The sequence below is a fragment of the Dasypus novemcinctus genome, chromosome 6 (assembly GCF_030445035.2).
Source record: "Dasypus novemcinctus isolate mDasNov1 chromosome 6, mDasNov1.1.hap2, whole genome shotgun sequence".
NCBI lineage: Eukaryota > Metazoa > Chordata > Mammalia > Cingulata > Dasypodidae > Dasypus > Dasypus novemcinctus.
The window spans coordinates 100,356,550-100,382,523 of NC_080678.1; the positions used below are offsets into that span (position 1 = coordinate 100,356,550).

The 25,974-nt window shown below is 47.4% G+C and overlaps 1 pseudogene; it reads right to left on the minus strand.

The window, feature by feature from the left end:
- Positions 1-14,781: 14,781 nt before the first annotated feature.
- On the minus strand, positions 14,782-18,828 carry LOC131278768 (protein S100-B-like; annotated as a pseudogene).
- Positions 18,829-25,974: the final 7,146 nt, after the last annotated feature.

A 25,974-nucleotide genomic window follows, 5' to 3' on the forward strand; every position in this document is an offset into this window, starting at 1 on the left:
TCAAGGGTGGCGCAGCATAAGAAAATAAATGAACGTAATACACCACCTAACAGAATAAAAGAAAAACCCATCATCTCAATTGATGCAGAAGAGGCATTTGACAAAATGCAGCACCCTTTTTTGATTAAAAAAAAAAAACAGAATGCTAGGAATAGAAGGAAATTTCCTCAACATGATAAAAAGACCTATATGAAAATGTCTCAGCTACACGCGCACTTGCCATGTCATATGCAAAGGCTCAGTTTTAAGTTGATGCTGCCAAACTGTTAGTTTTCCAGAAAGACTGTAAGGATTTCTCTCCCATCAGTTTGCTTAATTGTAGCCATTCTAGGCAGCGTGTGGCTTGAATTTGCCCTTCCCTGTGGAGAGGAGATGCCAAGCACCTCGTCACCTGCTCCAAGAACCTCGAGTCTCTCAGGACCCCCAGACCACCTCTGCGAGCCCTCTGCCCATCACCTGCCCGTCTGTCTCCCCTTCTCTTTCTGCAGAGGTCCTTTTTATATTCTGGACACCTGCCTTGTGCCAGGGATGCAGGCAGCAGATACCCCCTTCCTCTCTGGGCCCTGCTCTTCACTCTCTGAGTGGCGTCTTTTGATGAACAAACACTGTAGTGTTTGAAAGTAACCCCAGCAGCCGAATCACCAGGGAACCTCATCACGCTTCCAGAAAGCTCAGGGTTTCTGGGCACGCAGGGAAGTGGGCGCGGGCCCTGCAGCCAGGGGAAGCTCTGTGCAGCCCCTCCTGGCTCACAGCGTGGCTGGGCTCAGACGGGGCCGTGCTGCGGGCTGAGCCGGAAGCTGTTCCCCAAGGCCGTGAAATGTCCGAGTCGAGGCACCGTCAGGTGCCTTCTCACCCAAGCCAGCCACTGGTGAGCCCAGCATCCTGCCAGGCGGTGAAGACGGCGGCCTCCGCCGGGCCCTGCCTCCCCCCCACAGCCTCCACCCCCCTGAGCTCGGCTGTGGGTGGCCAGGCCCAGGGCCCGTCTCCTGCTGGGCCTCCTCTCGGGCTCTTGAGGCTTCTCCGCCTTTCTGCAGCTTCAGGTGAATCCAGAGTCCCCGCTCTCCAGGGGCTGGGTCACAGTGGCAGAACCCCTTTTCCTGTGTGGGTTTCCATTTGTATCAGACCCAGCGAGAGGACAGAGACTCAAGCTGAGTCACACCCACTGAGGGTCTCACACCTACGGGAATGGATTAGCTCAAAACATAACCTTCCTCTTCTTGGGATTCATAAAAATCTTCAAACCATCACAGAGAGCCTCGTTGACTTTATTCCTAATATCACAGCTAAGTTTGAAGCTGGCTGCTGGTTTCCCTCAAGTTACCAGGTTAAGATCAATGATTTTTATAAGGACTTAAAAAACCAACAACTGATTTTATCAAATGTCATTGTAACTCTTTCATGATATTAAACTGTAAACCTCTGATTCACTGTAAATATTCAGCATGCAATATTCAATATCCAACAGTTAAAGATTAAGTCACTTGGATTTGACTATAAATAACAGAACAAGTAACAGCTGCCTAAATGAAACAATATATATATAAAGACAAATACATAAAAGTGGAGGGAGCAGGCAAAAAGGAGGTTCCAATATTTTCTGGAACCATGGGTCCTATCAGGAAAAATGCAATTGAAACACTCAGGGTCAGAATGTTGGTGTTCTCCAGGACAGCCCAGTGCTGCCTGCCTGATGATAAAAACTGATGAACTCCAAGAATTCTGTACCACCAGATCACTGGACAGATTCCCATACATCCAGAGTAACTGGATAAAATCTAAATAAAGGCTCCTAACCAGGAGGTGCTGCTGAAGGCAAAAGAAAACAGATGAAGAGTGGAAGAAATCTATGTATCGTAAAAAATAATAATTTAAAAAATAAAAATAGAGTGGAGGGAGTTAAGGATACATGACTCACTGGCTTCAGGTTTACAGGAGGATACTGGAGAGCTAGTGGTGGAGCGGGTGGCAGCCCAGCGTAGTTCTCACCTGTGGAAGGTGCGGCTGGGTGGTACCAGGGGTGCCTCCTGGAAGCAGCGCTGAGGCATCCTTTCGGGCACTGTTCTCAAAGACAACATCCTTCAAGCATGGTTCACCTGGAAGAGTCCAAGAACCCTGACTAATATACTTCCTAAGTACTTATTTGAACACCACAGAAAATGATGCTATACACAAGCTCTATCTTAAAGTTAAATTACACCATCCTGGACTGGAAGTACATATTCCAAATTCCTAGGGGACAGAAAAAATTTCAACTTCATCTCTAATGTTTTTCTTTTATTATAAAATGATGACACAAAGATGAGAAAATGTTAATATTTGTCAATTCTGGATGGTGGGGTGCACCTAGAACACACTGGCATGAAGCAGGCACTCATTAAGTAGTTAACGAGGGGAGGATAGATGAGTGAAGGCAAGTGTGAGGGGAAATAAGAGGCCCCCCACCCTCGATGATGAATGTTCCAGCTGTGTCCAGGTTTCTGCTCATGGTTTCCTGGGAACCTTGACCCCACTCCTGCTTGCCTTTCCAGAACCCAGGTTTCCTTATTCAAAGAGAGAGGGTCTATCTGGGTTCATCCTGTTTTAAAGCATCTCATTTCTTGGGTCAGTTGTGTTGACACAGTTGTGTTGACACAGTTGTATTGAAGCTGGCCATTTCCACCCTAGTATAACTGACCCTCCACATGCTGCCCTGCCCCAGTATAATGTCCCTTTGCTCACAGTGCCCATCTGGCATGTCCCAGGGGCAGATGGAATTTTCTCCATCACTTTTCTGCACATAGTAGGTACCTAGATAATGCTTGCTGGATAGCCATGAGGAGGTGGACCCTGAGCCTAATGTCACACAAGGCCCACTATGTCCAGTCACTTTGTCCAGGCCAATCATATGGCAACCACAGAGCTTGTGCATTTTCTTTTCCTTCCAAATTGCATTTTAAATGACACCCAGTGACTGTTGAATAGCTCTTTGCTGTAAAATGCAGACACATTTTCATCTGCCTGGCAGTTTGTCTTGGACCAACTTTCTGTCCTGTGAAATTGAGGGAATAGATATAGTCCCTCTTGGAATTCACATTTTGTCCAAGCTGCAGAATACTTCCATCTAAAACACTGTCCACCTTCTGCCCACTAACCACTTGGGTGGTATCCCTTCTCCCCATGACCACCTGTCAAAACCCACCCATCCTCAAAGTTTGATCAAGTGCTGTGTGCTTTCTGAACTCTGGGCCAGAATTAAATTCCCTCCTAAAATTTTAGAGCCGGCTCTGCAGGTGACCTGGCCCAGCCTATGTTACTGAGACAGAATGAGCAGGGAGATGGGCGTCAGGTCAGAGAGGCAACTCATGCCGGGTGTGGTCACCTCATCCTTTCTCCCCCAACCGCCCCCCAGCCTCCTCCTAAGTTGTCCTGCTCCCCACCCCAGGTCAGCTCCATCTTGATATGGCCACGGGCCTGGAGGACCCCATCTGTGAAACTGATCAAGCCACAGCAACATGCAAGGCAGGGCGACCTCTTCTCCTGTGCACCTACCCCAGTGCCTGGGTCTGGCTAGTCGTCTGCAGAGCCTCTTGTTCAAAGTTTACAAAGAGTGTCCACTCACAGGGAGTCCTCCTGAGTGGCTCTCACATCAGCCCTCCTCTCTCCACTCCCTTCCCAGAGGTGTTCCTGCCTCTGCTTCTGCCCCTTCCATCCCCACCGCACCCTATTCCAGAGCTCTTCCAGAAGTTTCTGTCAGGGGTCGACCTCCCTACTAGAAACCCTTCTAGCACCACCCCTCTCCCAGGGCCTGACACCCAAGTTCCCCAGCTGCATGCTGGGCTGTCGCTCAGCAGCTCAGGCTTTCAGACGCCTCTTGCACCCCCTCCCCAACATTGGGGCTAAGTCTTGCAGCACTTTGGGACGTCAGCCTGGTCTTCCCTGGGTCACCTCCCAAGGAGCCTCACCTTGCAGAGGTGACTTCTGGCTTTTCTCCCTGGGATGTTCAATGTCAGACGTACTCGGTGTCCTGGCCTGAGGCTGCCTGGTGAGATCAGTCCCACTAGGCTGTGACCACCATGCATGGAGAAGGGGCCGGAAGGACCAGTCTCTCAGGAGTAAGGGCACAGGTGCTTCCACCAGGTGGGCCTATCGTCTCACTGAAGGAGGCCAGGGCCCTCACATCCTTCCACCAGGGTCCCAGAGCTGACCCAGGTGGACACTAGGGGGTGGCGTGCAGCAAAATCTGCAGAAGGACTCAAACGAAGGGGGCCTGTGCTGGAATTTGAATTTTGGTCCCATTCAAACATGTGGGCAACATTTCCCTAAAGGACTTCTAACACAATCACCAGGCTGCCTTTTCTACAGGAAGGGCATTTGCAGTCAGAGACCTAGTTCAAGTGGGAGCCCCAGCCGTGTGGGAGGATCACTGAAGCTGGAGCCAACCAATGGCACAGACATGGCCCAGAAGACAGGCAAGTGAGGCAGGCTAGATGAGGAAGTGAAGAGACAGATCTGGGACCTAGCAGGAAACCAGGGTCGTGAAACGTGGCCATGGAGACCCCACAAGACGGCTGCTGGAAGAACCCCGCAAAACCCCCATTCAGAACAGGATTTCATCTGGGATCAAGGAAAAGTCCCAGATACTCTCAAGGGGACTTGTCATTGGGCCCTCCAGGGGGATTGACAGGTGGGATAACCAATCAAAACTGCAAACTACTGGGATTTCTCCCCCAACATTAGCAAAGGGGTGGAGTAATTAATGGTTTAAAGAGAAAGTTCAGAGACCAAATTGCCTGTTTTGCCCTTTCTTTCCCTGCCATGATTAGCACTCAAGTGGACCTGGGGACTTGTAATCTGTAAATCAGCCCTTTCTACCCTTTTTTTTTTTTTTTCCCCTTTTCCTCTCTCTGCCTGGACCAACCCGTAAGTATACCTGGACCCATAATCTGTTATTTTCTCCCATTTCTCTTCTCTTATTTTCTTAATAAACCACTGGCCTAACTAAACCAGCAAGTACTTAAAATTCTTTTTTTGTAACATAACCAAGAACCTAGAGAAAATCCAGCAACATACTTTGGTGAGCCAGCCAGGAGGAAGAGGTACTAGTGAGTCTAAACTATGAATTACAGCCTATTCAGTGCCTTCTTTTGGTTATCTATTTTAGGCGGGTTCCCCTATGGGCCCCCACAGGACGTAAGTCCAGGCTGAGGGAGGGGGTCATGGGGTTGGACCTCTTGACCTGACCCTGGCCAGGAGGCAGGGGCACAGTGGCAGTGCCGTGGCAGAGGACTGAGGGCTTGCATCTCCCCACACATCTGAGCCTCACCGGCCCACCTTCCGACCCACCATACTGGCTCCCTGGTCTGATATGCAGTGGGAAGGTGGTGGCAGGCAGGGCCAAGGTGGGTGCCATGGGGTGGCCCGTGATCCCTTTCCTGGGGGGGGTCATGCACCAGGGGCTGTCCCTAACACCACAATTCCACACTTAATCTTCCCACTTCCTACTACTGAATTTCTCATTTTAGGTTTGTAAAATGCTTTGTAATGTCTTAGAACCTAAAAATACATTTGCTAGGGAAGTTTTGCTCCCAGTCTCAGGCTGCTTCAGGGCCCCAAGGCCTGTTAGCTGGAACAGTGGATCTCCAATCTTTTAAAGGCCTTTGATGGCTGGTTTAACTGGGAAACTCCCAGGCAGTAGAGGCATAAAGTAAGACTACTTCTTATGACCTCTCTAAGAAGAGGTGGAAAAAGAGGTTTCTTAGCCACTTTTACAGGAGGAATCCCGTGCACATCCTGGTAGCCTCAGTTCAGAATCTAGTCTGGGCATCTCCCAAGGGCTCCATAATTCCCAGTGTGGTGGGAACCAGAGCAGCCAAATGTCCCCAAAGATTAGATCCTGGAATGCCAGGGGTGCTGGGAATTGGGGCAGTAACTCTGGATGTCCCCCAAGACTTAAGTGCTTGATCACTTTAGTTTGGAGAGCAGCCAAACATCCCCCAAGACTTAAATGGATCGAGTGCTTCAGTTTGGGTAACTGTTCCTAATGTCTCCCACAAATTCAGCTTCAGTGATTTGGCCTGAATTTGGGATTCAGGCATCTCCCAAGACCTAGGTTGGCCATGGGGTGCCTGTGGACAGGGTTCTGGATTAAATTCTCAGGATGTTGAGACCAGAGAAGTAGCTCCAAATGATTTGGAGTGGTAAAAATTTTTTATCAGATTTAGACTCTGGGACACCAGGTCAGTCAGCTAAAAGGTGCTTCTTCATTCTTCCTAGAATAATAGGCATGGTCGCTAACCTACCAGCAGGCTCCCCATAGGGCTGTCTTCTCAGAGACTGGGAAAACTTGCTACTGCTGGTCTACTTGGCCACTGTATAGCCAAAAGCAGCCTCTGAATAGGACCCTGCATTCCAGTAAAACCTGTTGTATCAGTCAGCCAAAGGGGTACTGATGCAAAATACCAGAAATTGGTTGTTTTTTATATAGGGTATTTATTTGGGATAAAAGCTTACAGTTACCAAGCCATAAAGTATAATTTACTTCCCTCACCAAAGTCTTTGCCACGTGTTGGAGCAAGATGGCTGCTGAAGTCTGCCAGGGTTCAGGCTTCCTGGGTTCCTCTCTTCCCGGGGTTCATTTCTCTCCAGGCTCATCTCCTCTGTTTTCTGCACTAGACCAGCTGCAGACTCTCAGGCAACCAGTTCTGTCTTTCTCCCCAAGGCTTGATTTTCTCTGGGCTCAGCTGCACTGCACCTCTGTGTGTTTACTTCCCAGGCTCCAGCTCAAAACTCCAGCATCAAAACTCCAACTAACTTCTCTGCTCTGCTATATAGTTCTATCTGTGATCTTACCCCCCAAGGAAGTGGGGATTCAGTGTCCTACTGATGTGCCCCAATCAAAGCCCTAATCATAATTTAATCATGCGCAGATACAGACCAGTTTACAAACATGATCCAATATCTATTTTTGGAATTCATAAACCATATCAAAGTGCTACACCTGTTAAAAGAGAAGAGAGAGATCTGAGGGCCAGAAGCCACGTGACCATGTCTCCTTAAAGAAAATGAGAAAATGCACCTCAAACTTTCATTGATTCCCTTTTAGAATCAGCCTTCTCAGTTTTAAACTCAGTTGTGCCTAATAAGGGGTGTGAATGGGGATCAAGATCTAAGCCATTTACTAAACTCCTCATCTGTCATCAATTAAGATTAAAAAGTTCCTAGAAAATGCTGAGGGTATAAAATTCTGTTTTAATCTGTGCTTAACTTTGTGTTTAACTTTTAAATCTGTGTTTATCAGTCTGCTTGTGCCTAGAAAACAAAATTTTGGATTCACCAGTTACAAATTGGATAACAGTGAATGTTAACCTAAAAATGAATCTTTAAATGTCAATATTGTATTGCAATTGGATTTGATGTATAAATCACAGTGAAACTGGTCTAACTGCTAGAAAAGCAGAAAAACTTAGCAAAGCTGTTACTAATAAAATTCTTATGACTTAGTTAATAAAAGTACCCAATTTCCTTTAAAGTAAAAACTTATTAGAAACTGTAACTAAGAGTTAAGATCATTATATAAATGCCTTTTTAAAAAAGATTTATTTATTTACAACCCCTCCCATATCCTCCATTTGCTGTGCATTCTTCTGTGTCTCCTTGTCTTCTCTATAGGTGGCACCAGGAACCAATCCTGCAACCTTCCAGAGTGGGAGAGAGGTGCTCAAACTCCTGTGCCACCTCAGCTCCCTGGTCTGCAGCATCTCTCATTTTTTTTTCCTCTGTGTCTCTTTTTGTTGCATCATCTTGATGGGGCAGCACTCCTGTGCAGGCCAGCTCACTGCATGGGCCAGCTTGCCTACACAAGGAGGCCCCAGGAATTGAACACTGGACCTCCCATATGGTAGACAGGAGCCCAATCACTTGAGCCATATCTGCTTCCCCTAGATGCCTTTATGTTACAAAGAAGGATAATACCTGAAATTTCTATAACTGGGTGGATGTAGCCTAGACTTCAGCTATTGTCATGGCAATCTTAAACTAAACTTACCTTTGATTATGGTTATTTTGTAACTAGTTTCACCTAGCCCTTAGACTTCAGCTTTTGTGATAATTATAAACTGAGTTTGCCTTTGTTTATGGTTACTCCAGGTCTAGCCTCACCCCTTGCCTTTGCTTATTGTTATTTCATGACAACTTCTGTCCCCTATGGCTCAGGAGAAAGCAAACCTAAGACATTCCTAGTGACCCTTCTTTCTCCAATGGCTCCAAGTGTGGACTAAATTGCTGCCTGAGAGAATTCTTGACCCTCAGAGTCGAATGTCCACTCTTCCAGTCTAGCAGCCACCAGAGTCCTGTTATCTCCAAGGACTGCGAAGTTGGGGAAGCCTCCCACATCTAGTGTTGGGATTCCTAAAAACAGCAAGTCATGAGAAAAACGAGGCTTCCCTGAGACTACAATGACCTCGGAGAGCATATACTGGAAGTAGTGTTCTTCATCTAAGGTCTACCAAAGTCAAAGTGGGAAATAAGCAAAGTTCTGAAGTAAAGGAAAAGTGTACCTTAAAACATTGGGATATTTTTGGTTATAAGCCAATAATTAAAGAACAAAACCTGTGCAAAACTGCATAGTCACAATGCAAATTAATTAGAAATAGCCTTCAAGAGATCTTTTAAGTGTTATTTTACAGTTAAACTTACTTTGTAAGAAAATGAAAATCATAACAATGAGTTGTGTGTTTCTATGTCAAATTCTATTCATGTCTGCCTAATTGATCAGTATATGTCTTCATACACTGAGATAGTAATATTAAGTTAACAAATGAAAATTCTTAAAAAAGCTCTATTCAAAGTATAAAATCAAATATGCTGTTATACATGTGAATAAGTATTCCTGGAGCCCAAATTAGGCTGATGCGGCTGGGGCGGCTTGCACCCCGATGCTAACGGGGGGGTTTGGAGGGGTCAGACTAGACTGCAGTGGCATCTGATGCTACGGCAGACAGCATCAGAGGGGCTCTCAGGAGTGGAGGACGCACGGCAAGGGGAGGAAGAAAGCCGCGGAGACCAGGTCTGTGCGCAAGTCCGGTTTATTGCGGAAGGGGACACAGCTTTATAGGGTTAGGGACTGCGTGGAGGGATTTGATAGGTGCGGGCGGGTACTGCTTCCTGATAGGTGATTGTAAGCGGTTGCTAGGCAGAGGGCTGGCTGAGAGGTTTGGAATAGGGGAGGGGAAAGGGGGAGTGAGAGCTGGCCGGATGTTGGGCTAGGCGGGAGATAAAAAGGGGGAGGGCAGCACCGGCCAGCCGTTAGCAGCAAAGGCCTAGTCAGGCATGGTCACCTTATCTAGGCCCAGTGGGCAGAGGCGGTATCACTTCTTGCCGCACCGTTTGCTACTGTGGCAAGCCGGGCGCCCTTCCTCCCACAGGCTGAGAAGGATGGGAGGGTCATATAGAAATCTAAACATAGAAACTATTTGGAAAGGAAAAAGTTTTTCCTAAACTCTAACTTGCCTGACCCACAGGGCCCTCTCTTTGCAAGAACTGTGGTGGAAGGATGAGGTAGGACAGATTAAAACTCTATCTTCTAGACTGGGGAATTAAGAATGAGTTTTCCTGTAATTCCCAATTTAAACCTTTTAATGCTTTAAAATAACTGTGGTTAATAATCCTATTACCAAATTTCAATAAGTAAAGTCTTTAAAAGATATAGAAAGATCTTTAAAAGTAAACAATCATAATTATTCCAGAACCTAGCAATCAGTATGCTTTTAAGATTTTTCACAGTTTCAAGTTTATTTAGCTTAGGTGTTATCTCCCTAGGTTTATAAAATACCAAGTAAATAAATTAACATTATATGTATTAATTTTTAAGGTGCTCAATGTCATTAAGTTCATGTCTAATGAAATTTAAAAATGTAGATCTGCTCTCTTTTAAATGGATGAATTAAATTTCATTCATTGCTAATTGTAATTTAATAAGCTTATTTTAAGGTAAAGTAACTAGTCTATGTGGTTATGGTTAATTATAAGGAGTTTTCCTCTAAACTAAAGCATTGAAATGGCTAATTCCAGGAAGCCAGTACTTTTTTTTTTTTCAGAGCTATATGATGTTTATTTAACTTCATCAGGCTTACATCTAATATAAATGCCAAAGATTTCAGCTTCAATTACCATCTTAATTACTCCTATTTGGTTTATCCCACAATACAACATTGCCACCAACAAATTGGTTACTGAAAACAGTTTGATTTTTAAAGTAACTCTTTCAGTCCTGAGAATACATCCTTAATGGTTTATTATGCTTTAAAGTCACCTGGGATAGTTCCGCTGTATGATTAGCCACCAAGTGGATAGCATTTGGGCTCATTTGTTTCATTTTTACTTTCAACTAAGGATTGCTTTTTTAAAATTTTAAATTTTTTGTCTTTATTTTTTTAATGTTACATTAAAAAAATATGAGGTCCCCATATACCCCCACTCCTCTCACCCCCCAGGAAGCCATTACTAATTAGAAACCTAAATTGATATTAATGACAAAAGTAACTTCATAGGAGGAAACCTGTCAGAGGCCACCTCAATCTGCATATTCAACTGGTGGTAAGCAAAGATGATCTTGATTTCACTGGGAATCAGTTTTCATAAAATAATGAAGTAGTTTTCCTGTACTGTTAAAGTAAAATACCTGTTAATTGATGTCATCATGGTAAAGGTATAGAAGTAAAAAGCAAAGTACTAAAAAGTTAAGTTCATCTGGTATATTTAAACTGCATTGTAAGTGTTTAGAAAGTGTATGAAAATTAAGAGATAGACTTCAGTATTGTCAAATTCTCTTGTACATTCAAACCAGACTTTCAGTACACTGCATGGTTCCTCTCCATTTGAGTTATTGGCCAGGTTGGTCACTGACCCCTAAAACAATAAATGTATCTACTACATCTCTGGTTGTGCTCCTGAAGTGGATGGAGAGTATGAGATGCAGTTCTGGGCTCTTGCAACAGCCAACAATGGCTGGATAAGGCCAGATGTATAATGGACATCGCCTCCAGGCTGGCTTTGTTTCATAGTGCCAAAGACCAGGGCACCAGGCCAGTGGAGTACTGGAACCTACCTTCCTAGCTTCTCTCTAGGGTCAATGATGCTGCAGCATGCTGGCTGTGTGAAGGACATAACAAGTGGAGCAGTGAGCACCAGAATACTGCGAGGAGAACTTAAACACAATTGGCTTTATGGCCTGCTCCCATGGAGAGATAATGTGCATGGTATTGTAAACCTGGAGCTTAGATTTATTAAACGGCAACTCAAAGAGGAACTTGGTCCCTTGATTAGTATTAAGTACTGTACCTATATCATGATGATTATGATTCTTTCCTATTCTAGATCATATGCAGAGGGATATTGAACATGTTCAAGGTCCTGGTAAACTTCATTTCCTAAGTAGTTAATGAACATGCTTAGCCCAGGTCTCCTTCCTGGCCTTTATTCCAGAATCTGTCACACTTGTACCCTGGGAAGGACTGGTAGACCCTCATGCCATCCTGCCAGGGCGAAGCACCTTCCACCAGAAGGGAAACAGCAAACCAGGTGGCTAAGACTCAGCTTAGCCCCCTGTCTGAGTCAGCTAAAGGAGTGCTGAAGCAAAACACAAGAAATCAGTTGATTTTTATAAAGGGTATTTATTTGGGGTAGAAGCTTACAATTACCAGTTCATAAAGTATAAGTTACTTCCCTCATTAAAGTCTGTTGCCATGTGTTGGGGCAAGATGTCTGCTGATGTCTGCCAGGATTCAGGTCTCCTGGTTCCTCTCTTCCCAGGCTCAGCTGCTGTGCTCACTCCACAAAGCCAGCTGCAGACTATCTGGCAAATGGCTCTGTCTCTCTCCTTGGGGCTTCTGCCATGTGTGAAGAGTCACCTCTATTCCTTTGTGTTCTCCTGCGTGTTCACTTCCTGGGCTCCAGCTCAAAACTCCAGCATTAAAACTCCAACATCAAAACCTCCACCTCTGTCCTTTGTCATGCCTTTCATCTGTGAGTACCCACCCACCAAGGGGTGGGAACACAACACCCTACTGACCTAGCCCAATCAAAGCCCTAATAATATAATCATGCTCAAGTACAAGACCAGTTTACAAACATAATCCAATATCTATTTTTGGCATTCAATGAACCATATCAAACTGCTTCACCCCTCAAGATGGTCCATGGGCAACCTTTCCTCACCCAGGACCTAGAAAGCAGGTTCTAATCAAAACCTGTCAAGGAAACAAGCCTCCCTTCTCAATTAGAGCCAAAGCAGAAGGAACCTTACTCTGTAGTTCTGATCATTCCCACATTATTAAAGGAATTGCCAGCTGTGTGCACTTATCTCAAGTGAAGCCAGCTACCCAAGGGAAGTGCCAGCTCACCAGAAGCACCTCATGGGACGTTAAGAGTACCCGTAACTGGGAAGCGGACTTGGCCCAGTGGTTAGGGCGTCTGTCTACCACATGGAAGGTCCGCGGTTCAAACCCCGGGCCTCCTTGACCCGTGTGGAGCTCGCCCATGCGTGGTGCTGATGCGCGCAAGAAGTGCCCTGCCACGCAGGGGTGTCCCCCGCCTAGGGGAGCCCCACGCGCAAGGAGTGTGCATGTAAGGACAGCTGCCCAGTGTGAAAGAAAATGCAGCCTGCCCAGGAATGGCGCCGCCCACACTTCCTGTGCCAGTAACAACAGAAGCGGACAAAGAAACAAGCCGCAGACAATAGACACAGAGAACAGACAACCGGGGGAGGGGGGAGTTAAATAAATAAATATTAAAAAAAAAAAAAAGAGTACCAGTAACTGGACAGCCTGAAATACCTTAAGAGACAAAGCTAAGCAGTGTCTGTGCCAAGGCCATATGTTCCCTCTAACTCTAGCCCAAACACCTATTGCCAGGGGGAGTACAAGCCACGCACTCCTTACGAAATCTTGTCTGTTTTCATATCCTACAATTTCACTATATACAATAACTTAAAGGGCATTGCCTCTTCTCATCCCCCTCTTAGCTCTCAGGCATAACCGCCACCATGGAAAACAGGATTGGCAATTTATATCAAACCCCACTGTCTATTACAGTCACTCTCTACAGCTAATTAACAGCATAAAACAAGCTAGGCAGGCTTAGAAGCTCTACAACAGCAGACTTGCTTATGCTGTGGTGCTGCAAAACCGCAGGACACTTGGCATGCTAACAGCAGCACAGGAAGGAGCACGTCTGCTCCTTAAGGAGGAGTGCTGTCTCTATGTAAATCATTCTGGAATAGTCCTAGACAGCATTCGAAACCTGTAAGGTAAAACCCACCAACTGTGGGAGGATGCAGCCTTTGCAGGCACCTGGTCTTTTCTACGCTTGTGGTCCAGGAGCCTTTTAATGGGACCTAGATCCTCAAAATTCTGTTTGTATCTTGCAAAATCAACGCCTTGTTAGCCACATGGGAATTTCATCCAGCTCCACCCACGGTGCCAGACTCGTCTTCCCCCAACCACGACAGAATAGCAGGAAGGGTTTGCACCTTGTCAGGCAGGCCCTACTGCCCCTCCCCAGCAGGATGCAGTTACAGGAGAAAGACGACCTCCTTCAGCACCCCTTAAGAGTAAAGGTGTAAACCCTGAGGGGGAGTTGAGGCAGGCTAGTTTAGGGAATGAAAAGACAAACCTGGGGCCTGGCAGGAAACCACGGCCGTGAAACGTGGCCATGGAGACCCCACAAGACGGCTGCTGGAAGAACCCCATGAGAACCCCCCATTCAGAGCGGGATTTCATCCGGGGTTAAGGAAAAGCCCTAGATATTAGCAAGGGGCCTTGTCATTGGGCCCCCGGGGGATTGGCAGGCGGGGTAACCAATCAAAACTGCAAGCAACGGAGGCTCCTCCCCTGGCATTAGCAAAGAGGCAGAATAATTAATGCTTGAAAGGGCAGTGCAGAGACTAAACGGCCTGTTTTGCCCTTTCTCTCCATGTCGGGATTAGCTCTCAAGTGGACCTGGGGACTTGTAACCTGCAACAGGGACTTGTAGTCTATAAACCAGCCCTTTTCACCCCTTTATAGCTCTCTCTGCCTGGGGCCCATAATCTGTTGTTTTCTCCCATTTCTCGTCTCTCATTTTCTTAACATAACCAAGAATCTATAGGAAATCAGCAACAGGGGGTGTCAGACCTCAGGGGCAGCCTTGCGGCCTCACACGAGCAAATACACACCTGGGGGATGCGCCCCCATCCAGTGTCAGATTCCGCGTGTGGCCGTGGACTGAGCACGTGACTCAGTGGGGAGGGGGTCTAGGGGCGGGGGAGGGGGTTGGGTTAATAGGGAGGGCGTTTGGGGGAGCAGGAGGGGGGCTTGAGGAAAGGGGAGGGCGTTTGGGGGAGGGGGTCTGGGGAGCAGAGGAAGGGGTTTGGGGGAAGGAGGAGGGTGTTTGGGGGAGCAGGAGGAGGGGGTTGGGGAAGGGGGAGGGTGTTTGGGGGAGCAGGGGGAGGGGCTTGGGGAAGGGGGAGGGCGTTTGGGGGAGGGGGTCTGGGGAGCAGGGGAAGGGGGTTGGGGAAAGGAGGAAATGGGGGAGTAGGAGGAGGGGGTTGGGGAAGGGGGAGGGCGTTTGGGGTTTGGGGGCTTGGAGCTGGAGCTGCGCCACAGGGTCGGGGCTCCCCTGGTCCATGTAGGGGCCGCCTCTTGCTCCTTGCCTTGAGGAGGGCCTGGTAAGTTGCGGGGCCAGCGCCACATCTCACTCCTGGGACTGTCACTTGTCTTCACGGTTGAGCAGGGCGATGGCTTTTATTTGGTGTTTAAGAGCTGCAGAGACTTGTTCAGTGCTATTTTTATTTAATGCAAATGCAAGCAATCAATGGAATTTTGAAGTTTATGCCTTTAGAAAATTAAACAATAACAGGAAAAGGGATGGGTAAAATTAATTAGAACCTTCCAGGAAGTGATTTTTATTATTTGTAACTTGATTTTTAAATTATTTGAAGCTTGGTTTAATTGAATTTATGACTACTAGGTGTAAAGTTAAGCTTTCCCTGTACCTTGATTCCACAGCAGCGTGAGTAGACCCTGCCTCGGTGAGGTCAAGTCAGGAGGGACATTCGCCGACATCCAGCCGCCTCCAGACATAATCGAGCCAACAGCAACCGGCTGACGGACTTTGCAGTTCATTCACACACAGGAGACCAGGCCAGGGAGATGATGTTTCTTGCCACACAACTGCTTTCTCCAGATTGGCAGAGACTAAACCCCAGTTGTGAGCAGGGGCCGCACTGCTTCCAGTGCCCCTGCAGATCCGTCCAAGGGCTGGACTGCAGAGAATTCTGAATGAACAATTTCAATTCTCAGTTCTCAGTGTCAAGATACCTGTACTTGGTTTATGAAGCATATTTTTCACTTAGAACCATTTGAGTTAGATATTTACCCAGTAATCATAACTCACTAGGGAAAGAAACACACGTGAGCATACTGTTCACAGGTGGACGGGATGGTCAGACCTACTGTAGGTTTCAGTGGCACTAATGATGGACAAACGTAAGGAAGGGCAGCCTTTCAGGTGATGGTGGACAAGGCTTTGGGAAACCACAAATGCTGCAGAATTCTTTTTGGTGGTCATTTTTGTTCTTTCTGGGTTAGGATTCTACGCAGCTTTACAGGCTGTACAGAACATGCTGTATAAATGGACCTTGGCTTTCCCAAACGATTATTTCCAAAAGTTGTTGGGACCAGTCAGCTTAAGCATATGCCTAACAATACAGCAGAAATAATGATGCGAACCAGTAAAAACAGCCCTCATAAAGAGGTTTTCATTTTTTCATTCACAAAGCAAATCAAGTTTCCTAATCAGCTACAGTGTGCCCGGAAAGCTCAGCTCCTCCTAGCCTGCAAGCCCTTGCCCTCTGCTGTCTCCTCCATCTGTTATAGGAACCGTTTGACTGCTTTGTCTATTTCACTCATGTTCAAATAACTCATGGCAGGCACTGGTAACCATGGCAACGAAAGCCATGAATTCCTAGAAGTCACATTCGCAGTCTCCATCACTGTCCAGCATTTCCATGAATTTAACCACAACCTCCTGCTCTTTGATTTCCTAAAAGAGATCAGAAAAATGTCTAGCTTCATTTAAATGGGATTTGGGCTATCAAAACATGATTAAAAGTACATTGGCTCCAACAATGTTTCTCAGAATAACCTAAGATATAAAATGCAAAATACCAGGAAAGATTTCTTCTGTGACTTGCTAGCCAGGCAGAAGTCTCTGGGTTCTTTGCTCCTCTCTACCACCGTACTTTAGGGCCAGTGGGACCTAGGCCACTTGAAAATACTGAGTGGGGCAATCAAGAAAGGAAAAGCTTCAAGGTATTATAATTATGCTTAAAACAAACCACCTGAAAAAAGGAATACAGGCTAGATCAGCCTGAGCATATTACATGCCAATGTCTTGAAAGAAAAACTGGAATTCTGTGCCTAAGTTTTTCATGTATTTCTGTGAGAAGGTCCATATAATGAAGACTTCCAGTGGATCTTAACATTGGGAAGTTTTCTTTGTCCAAATTTGTTAACTCCTCGTGTTCTTTCTTGTGTTGCTTTCTAGTCCTCAAGACTTTCCCTGACAGTCCTGCCTGACGCCAAGCGAGTTATTAAATGATGTACAAAATCTCAAGGGCTGGGCTAGAAGTGAGATGTGGGAAGAATGTGGGCACTGAACACTGAAGAGGAGCATAATGCAAGTTGCTCAAAAGAGCAAACCTCCAGGACAAGAGAGTTGGGCCTGAAGAAGTCAAGTCTGAAGTGCAGTGGCTGCCTTGAATAAAAACACAGAAAACTAATTCCCGTGGGAGCTGGGTGGGGCCTGTGAGTATCTGCTAAAAAATGGATGGAGGATTGTGTTAATTTCAATTACATGATTGATTTGACTCCAAACTGAATTTTCTTTGAGAAAGCCGGGTCAAGAAATGTTCATGATACCTGATGCACTTACCATGAATTGTGGTTCCCATAGGCTAATCTTTCATATGTTTTTAAATCCCTAATAATAGAGGCTACCACCTATTGAGCACTTGGGAAACACTGTCTGATTTCATCCCCACAATAGTCTTATTTACCCAAGAAGAAACTGGGACTTTTTAGTTGTGACATCAGCAGACGGAAATGGTGGAACTAGATGACTTGGTCGGCACTGGCGCAGCTGCCATGCTCTGAACTTGAGAACCTGAGAAGGCCAGTCCCAGAGCCAGGCTTGGGCCCAGCAGGCCTGCAGGCCCTGCCCCTCCACCCTGGCAGTGCCACTCAGGGATGGAGTATCTCGTGGGGGCGAGGACGGGCTGCCGTAGCCCCCGAGCAACCCATAGACCTTGCCCCGGGCTCATCCGCGCTGAGAGGTCAGGCTCCGGGATCTGGGAGGGCGGCATGGCTGTGGAACAGGGCCCTGCCCTGGGATGCTGGGGGCTTCCCAGAATTAGGGCTTGTGCAGACCCCCGCGCACTGACCCCGTCCGCTGTGTCTCCTGTGTGCACGGCTCTCTAGAGGGACCCATTGGCAGGAGTCACAGCTCAGGCCTGTAACACCGTCACTTCAGTCCGGCTCAAGTCACGAGTGAGGCAGCCTTGGCTTGGGCCCTCGGGGGCCACCAGCTGCTGGTGGATGACTGTCCATGGCAAGGGTTCGAGGCTGGAGGGCAGCAGACACTGGGCGGGGGCTCATGGACCAGCGTGGAGGCAGTCTGGGTTGGGGTAAGTCCATCAAATTGGGTGTCTGGACGTGCTCTCACTGCGTGCCAGAGGGCGAAGCGTCCGGGGAAAGGACAGGGCTCCTTGGGAGCTTCCTAAGTTGGGGACAAAACTCCAAGTTCCCTTCTCCAGTGTCACCTCTTGCAAGGCCCCAGCGCCTGAGGGACGCCCACGGACCACCCTGGTGCCCTGGGACGGTGTCGCCATCATTCACCGACGTGCGCAAAGGCAGAGAGCCCGGGCCCTGGCGGTGCCCGACGTAATGCTGGGAAACGTTTGCCAAGTGCGCCCGGTGTCTCATCACCATGGCGCCTGTTGAACTTCAACTAAAACCAAAATATATCCTAGACCCATGGACAAAAGCTTATTTCTTAACTGATTTCTAATGTTCACTATGACTCATAAATTATTTTTCCATCCCATTCTGACATCATCACTGTAAAACCTTAGATTTTCAGAAAAAGGTCAGCATTATTTGAACCTGTATTTTTGCTTTTGAGAGCAATTTTCCCTTGACACACTTACTATATACAAGTCAGAGGACAACAAAGCGAAAACCGTGGCGTTCCTCTAGTCCAGCCTCCAAAGGAGCGCTTGTTTCCATAAGTTTTCAGAAGGAACCGGCATCACCTTCAGGGCAGCTCAGATGAGAACGTCTACGAGGCTTTACAAATAGAAGAATGGATAAACCGTCCATTTAAAAAACTGGACTCACCTCTAAAAAGTGGGAAAGCTCGTTGTTCATGAGCTCCTTGAGTTCAGACTTCTTCAGCTTGTGCTTGTCGCCCTCCTTCCCAGAATACTGATGGAAAACATCGATGAGGGCCACCACTGCCTTCTCCAGCTCAGACATCCTAGGGGGCCCAAAGGAAAGACGCCGTCCCTCATGCGTTCTGCTTGTTCGTGCCCAGACCATCTCGCGTGTGGCCTGCACAGGCGAAGGCACAGGCGGCTGACCTCAGCTCCGCTTAGAGCTGGTGGGAGCGCCCGAGAGCATCTGGGCCCTGCGGGGCTCCGCTCCCCTGTCCCAGCCCCTTCCTTCTCTGCCACAGGCCACATCAGTAAGTCCCTGCTCGCTGGCTGCGGGCTAGGCTGGGCCTTTCGGGAACGAGTGGAAACTCAGAGGAGAGCAGCAGGGAAGGTCGGGTGGAAGCCCTTCTGCAGGCCCGGCCCTCTGGCCTTGCAGGGCCCCAGGGTGAAGGGACGGCACAGAGGAGCAGAGCGTCAGCTGCCAGCTGTTAGAATTAATAAGAAAACCGTAAGGTGACCAGTGACAGAATTAGGGCACAAAAATCAACAGCATTCCTATATTCCATAATTAATCGGAAAATATAAGAGAAGCCTATTCATAGAGCAATGCTCACGTGTGTTGTCTAAGAATAAATTTAGCAAGAAAAATTCAAGTCCTTCCATAAGATAAGGAACATAAAATATAGGAACTTGCTTTTCCTGAGTTAAAATATACATTTAAATCATCTTTAATAAAAATCTCAGTGGGGCATTTTTTGATGGGTGAGGAATATGATCAAAAACAACTGTAAAACGCATCTGGAAAGAAATCTGGTACCTGGTAGAATTGCCTCAAATTTTTTGCAAAAGAATAATAAGGGGTGCCTCAACCTACTAGAAATGAAAATGTCATATGTAGTAAGATTAAACTGCTGTGGTCCTCACACAGGAATAGAGAGAATGCAGTAGGAGGCCGAGAGCAGCCCGAGGATTTAGTTTTCATTGAAGTGCCGTTTCAAGTGATTGGGGAAATGGTGGGTTATTCACAAATGTGACTTGGATAAGTGCGGGGATAAGTATTCTCCACAAATATCAAAGTTAGAAATGTCCCACTTACTAACACCATATGCTTCATTCTGTGCAGACTGTGCAGACGGAGGAAATATCTGTACAATCCTGGGAATGTGGCACATTTTACAAAGGACACTTGTTTCCCAAATCTGAAAAACTCAGGCAGAGAAATTCACCAACTTCTGAGCCTGCATTCTAGTTATGAAATCACACATGAACCTTTTCACTGTCATGATTACAACAAAATTAAATCTCATTTTTAGAAAAATCACTCCTGTGTTGAATATATCACTTCTAACCTAAAAATAAGTTACAATAAAATGCTTTAAGTCTTATTTACTTCTGATGCCTCAGAGGAAACAGCTAATTTGTCTTGGTTTGATCTTGCTATAAAAATTAGGACTCCAATCTAGGAATGCTGTTGATTTTGTGTCCTTGTTTCACCCCTACCTGCCTTTCGGCTTTCTCATTAATCCTAAGAGCTTGGGGCGCCCTGCCCCCTGCGCCCCAGTCTCCACCCTGGAGCCTGCAAGGTGGGGGCTGCTGGGGAGGAAGAAAATTGACCCACGGGCCACAGGCAGAGGTCGTTCCGTCATGGCCTGATCACCAACGCCACTCTATTGATGTCGCTCTGCTCTGTTTTGCTCTAAATTGCTAAAAATCAGATACATCACTTATACAAAAAACAATTCAGATGGATTAAAATATTTAACATTTCATACTTACCCATCCAATAGAAGACTTAGATTTTCAATTACTGATCTTTCAAAGAAACAAATTAAAAAAACAAAAAACAGAAAACATTTGCATTATCCTGATGTTTTTAAATTTCACTATGATTGGGAAGGGGATAAATTGTTCTTTTTAAATGCAGTTTCCTTCTTTAACACTGAAAATTGATTTTCCCTATTTACTTCCTGCTTAATTCTTCCCTTTGACTTAAGAAACAACTGGTTTAGAGTACCTTTAAAAGGAATGGAAATCCTGTATCCCAGGTTTCCTTCTCACTCCATTTTGTGAATGCTCTGCATTGACCTTGTCATATGAAAAATGAGAAGTTTTTGGCTTGACTCCTCGTATGTTCCACAGAATATGAGGGTCCACTCTGCAGCAGGGCTCTGCGCCCTGTGGAAAGTCAAAGCCGCCTAGCCTGACTTCTTTGACGCAGTTCACAGTTGTAACGGGTTTCTCACCCGCCGTGTAACTTCTGAGTTCTGTCCAAGGGGGCGTAGGGACCCTGGCATGTCAAACAGTGAAACTGGAAACCAAGAAGCAATTCTGTACCAGGCCCAGGGCAGTGGTGACCAGGAGGAGGGAGAGAGCGTTTAAGGCACCGGGCTCCGCCCTTCCGGTCCCCTGGCCGAGCCCCTCTCCTGGGGCCTTAGAGACGCAGCAGAGCACTCGCCTGAGTCCTCACGCCGGGGTCTCTGGTCTGTGGGCCTCAGCCGCACAGGCGACAAGCGCTTCCAGCAGCCGGGCCGATGTGGCCAGTGCCCACCAGCGGGAAGCAAGCTCAGCCGCGACAGTGTTAGAGCGGAATGCCAGCGACACCCCGTGCTCTGCCGGGAGTCCTAAGGGGCCCTCCAGCCACCACCCTCCCCAGCTCCTCCCGAGAAAGGGGCGCTCCCCTCCGGCCTCGCTCACCTCCTGCTGCGGCCGCTGCCGGTTCTGAGGCAGGAGCCCCGGAGCAGGCGGCTCTTATTGCTCCTCCCGGGGAGGGGGCTGCGGACCCTGGCGCAGTCCCACTGCAGAGGCGGCAGCCAATGGGGGCCCGGGGCGGGGAGCTGGCTGGGCGCAGCCGGGCTGCAGCCAGGCTCCCTGGAAGTGCTCCCTGGGAGCCAGGGCTGCACGCTGGGGCAGGAAGAGGGGCGTCAGCTTTCTGCGCGACGTTTCATTTATCACCTGGTGTTGATGCTCCTCTCAAGCCAGGCGGGAGTGGAAAGAGAGAAGGATCAATTGATTCAAACAAAACAAACGCACAGGTCCGGGCAGGAGGCTTCCCAGCACTGGCTGGATGCACGGGAAGAGGCAGCCAGGGCTGCTCCAGCGGAGAGGCCCGCGGAGGCCTCCATCTGCCACCGTGCCCGCCTGCTTGTCTGGCCGCCGCTGGCCAGCGTGAGGCCCCGTGGACCTCAGGCCTCGGCAAGGGCTGGGCAGGGCTGCCTCAGAGGAGTTAACGAGCCCAGTGCCCACAGGAGGCCTGCTAAGAGTGGTGAAAAGGATACTCAATACCTTTTGGAAAGTCCTTGTTTTTATTTGGTGACACACATACCAATCACACCCCAAGTCCTCTCCTTTCACCCTGGGGTGGAAGATCACAGCCTGCAGGAGTTGGATGGTGCCTTGGGAATGCCCTGACCAGGTGTGCCTCATAATCAGCCACCTCCCCGCATCTCACCACCTGTGTTCACCTGCGCTCTCTAAGCACTTGTGATCTGGCGAATCATCCCAAAGAGGCACAAAAGCGGTAACAAAAATTTGCAGATGAGTAAAGTATTTTGGGGTTGACATTTCAAAAGCTATTGTCAATCTGAGAACTTTGTAACCAGCGGGACTTGTGTTCGAATCCTGTCTCCTCTGTTTACTGGCTGAATCACCACCAGCAAGTCATGCATGTTTTCTAAGCTTCCTTTCCTGACCTGAAAAAGACCAAGGGAAGCAGCTTCCCGGGTCTCTGTGACTTGCTAAAGCTCTTACCTAGCCCTGCATGGAGGTCACTTTCTCTTTCTGTTGTAATCTGGAATAGAGTAGTTTATTCTATTTTTTCCTCACTTGATGCTCAGTAAATGTGCGGGGGTAAAAGAACAAGGACAAATGTGCCAGCTGCCAGCTCCTGCCTCTCGGCTCCCAGTCCACCTCCAGCACCTGCTCCGTGCAGCCTGCCAGCCTTTCGGGGCATTGCAGGGGGGAGGTTTGCTTTGTCTCCCTTGCTCCTGCCCCGTGGTTTGTCAGCAGCGTGCGTGGGGCCATCTCTGCCCCAGCCGCACGCCGGCCACCTCGCCGCCTGGACTAGGCTCAGTGGCCATCTTCCCTGCCCCTCCTGACGCAGCACCGTGAGCTTCAGCACACCTTGACTGTGCAACGCAGATCGTTTCTCAAGCAACTGTGGAACAACTCTGGCCTCTTCCATCCAGTGTGCTGGAGCTACACCTTCCCCAGCAAGGTCTACCCCCAAATGGGGGGGAAGGGGTCTCTCTTCCAAGTTTGCCCTTTCCTGAGTACCCTTAGCCCCAGGGTCCCTTTAGAATTCTCTTTGCACGTTTATAGTTATTCTCCTATCATAGTTTAATAATTCTTTTTATTAACCCTGCCCTGAGTAAATTACTATGTGGTTTCTATCTCCTGATTATACTGGGACTGACACAGAACTGTAAGTGGTCTCAGGAGATAGACCCAAATGATGGAATTTTGGGAATGGTCTGACCATGTCCTTGGACTCAAATGCAGTGCTGAGTTTCTCATCAGTGGAAAACTGGATGCCAATATTCCATGGTGTTCAGTAACATAATCAACCGAGCTATCCCTTGTGGTTGTGATGAAGTTATTAAAGGAAGCACATGCCACAGGGTCCCAGGAGGCTTCTCTCCATGACCGTTATGGAAGCAATGTTGATTATTTGGACTGAGGTATGGACTGGTTGCTTTTCAGTGCTTACAGAGGGAAAACGACAAGCTCAAGTCATAGCCTAGGAAACAGAGCAGTTCCATGCCAGCCCTAAACAGGACCGATATTGCTGAAAAACCAAACACAAAATCTAATTATATGAGTTGTTAAATTACAACAGTTGAATTCATAGTCTTGCAAAATGTCTTCTGTGAAAATTAGGGCATTGATTGGGAAAGAATGGGATTTTGAAACTTGGAATGGGGACATCTGGTTCAACTCGGATGAAATTGAAAATCTTGAACTTCCCCAAGTCATTCTGAGACTCTTACCTTTGGAAGGAACTTTCCCGCTGCTGTCTGAGGACACTTGCCTTCCTCCACTTGAAATCCCCGTGACCATCTCATCTGGCAGATGTCCTGAAAGGGCTGCTCCTTCTCAAGGGCACCCCAACCACCAATGTTGCCACTCGACCCACAGCTAGGGTGAACCAGCATGCTCCAGGGGAGGAGGGAGGCACACACTACAACCTAGGAAGAAACAACTTATACACCAGAAGAATTGCAAGATTCTGCTAGATCTATTAGCAGAAGCCTGGGGGACATGTATGGGAATGGGTTGATTCTAAAAGTGTTATACTAAGGAGGAATCTATCACTAGCTGGAAATACTTCATTGATATGGGTGCACTTACTAGAGATTCCAGACTTAATTTGTTAGCCTGTGCAGCTGGAGTAGATTCTAACAGCTTACTTGATTGGCTGACTGAAATATGAATTCAGTGGTAGCCTATACTCAATGATGTGGAGGAAGCTTAGAGAGATACAAATGCTGGACTGGATTTGTCACATGTGACACTTTCAATCCCCTCCCACATGACTGAGTAAAATACCTCTACCCTTGAAAAACTCTTTGGTTTGTAGCCCAGGTATTACCCTAGGGGATACTGCCATTGGGACTGGCTTGCTGATTCTAACAAGAGCCACAATAAGGTGTGCAATCAACTCCATGGGCAGAGGGGGGTACCAGGACCCAGAATGCCATGGCCCATGGAGATCTTTGTCCCTCGGAACAGCCATCTAGAGTATTCCTTAATCTCCACAATAGGAAAAACTCAGTCTGGGCAGCCAAAAACCTGTCTTGAATCACCACAGTGGTAAATCAAGATTTCTCTTAGTTTTCAGACCTGACTTGGGTCAGGCCCAGAACCTCTTGACGTCCCTTTGGGAAGTCTGCTGCACTACTGCCAGGAATACATGTCCACACGTCCCCAAAGTGCCTTTAGCCGTTACTATGTCCCTGTGTGTTGGGGAAAAGGAAATGCCTACATCTTTTGGGGATTAATAAGCACTAGTTCTGAATTGACACTAATTCCTGGGGAACCAACACAGAACTATGGCCTCTGGTCAAAGTAGGAACTTAAGGTGGCAAAGTGGTAAATGGAGTTCCATCTCACAGTGGACACATTTGGTCTGCCTGTGGTTATTTCTCCAGTTTCTGGCTGTATAATTGAAAAAGACAAACTTGGTCACTGGCAGTAAGCCCTCACGTGGGCTCCAACCTATGGGGTGAGGGCCATTATGACAGGAAAAGCTAAGTGGAAGTCCCCTTCTCACTATGATGGTAAACTAGAAGACAGACTGCATCCTTGGGAGAATTTCAGAGGTTAACGCTACTATTGAAGAGTTGAAATAAGTAGGAGTGGTGATACCTATCACAGCTTAATTTACCAATTTGACCTGTGCAGAAGTTATGTCTGGATTATGGAGAGACACTCGACTGTCTTGAACATAATCAGATTGTGATTGACTCTAACTGCAATTGCTATGCCAGATGAGGTATATTTACTGGAGAAAATAAACAGAGTTCTGGCACTTGGTATGCATCTATTGACCTGGCTAATGGCTTTTCCTCCATATCAGTTCCTGAGAGCCACCAGAAGCAGTTTACTCTTACAGGGCCAACAGTACAACTTCACAGCGTTGTCTCAGGGACATGTCATTTCTCCTGCTGTCTTCCGTGATGTGGCCTGCAGAAGTCTTGATCATTTTGACCTTCCACAAAACACCACACTGTGCTGATGATAATGTGCTGGTTGTATCTGGTAAGCAGGGAGTAGCAAGTACTTTTAGATTCTCTTAGTAAGACACAAGTAAGCTAGAGGGTAGGAGATAAGTCCTACAAGAATGCAGGGCCCACCCTCTCAGTGACGTTCCTGAGGGAGTTCCGTGGTCGGGGCTAGGTAGAGATCTCCCCTCCAGGGTGAAGGGCAAGTCGCTGCGTCTACACTGCCTGCCACAGAAAAGAAGCCCTTGGCAGGGTACTGTAGACACAGCACTACGTCTGCATGTGCTACTTCAGCCCATAAGGCTGGCGTTTCAGTGGGGACCTGAGCAAGTTTAGGCTGCAGTAAAAGGCCCTTGACCACTTGGACCTTAAGACCCGCAAAGCCAGTGATGCTAAAAGTCCGTGGCACGTAATGACGAGGTTCGGACCCTCTGACGGCACCAACAGGAGAATCACAGCATAGACCTCTAGGATTCTGAAGCAAGTCTACGACCCCTTTGGCAGCTAACTATTTTCCTTTTGAGAACCAGCTTCTAGCTTGCTCTTGGGCCTTAGCAGAGACTGAGTATCTAACCACGGGACATAAGATGGCCGTGAGCCTGAGTACTACCTGACCCATCTAGCCGTAAGCCTGAGTATTTGTAGCAACAATCTATTTTCAAATGGAAGTGTTACATGTGAGACGGAAACTTGGCCAAGTATAAAGGTATGATAAGTTTCATGAGTAGGTAGCTCAGACTTCTTTGACACCAAGACCTGTCAATTGTCTCTACCCTCTCAGTCCACGTCTGTGGCCTCTTGGGAAGCTCC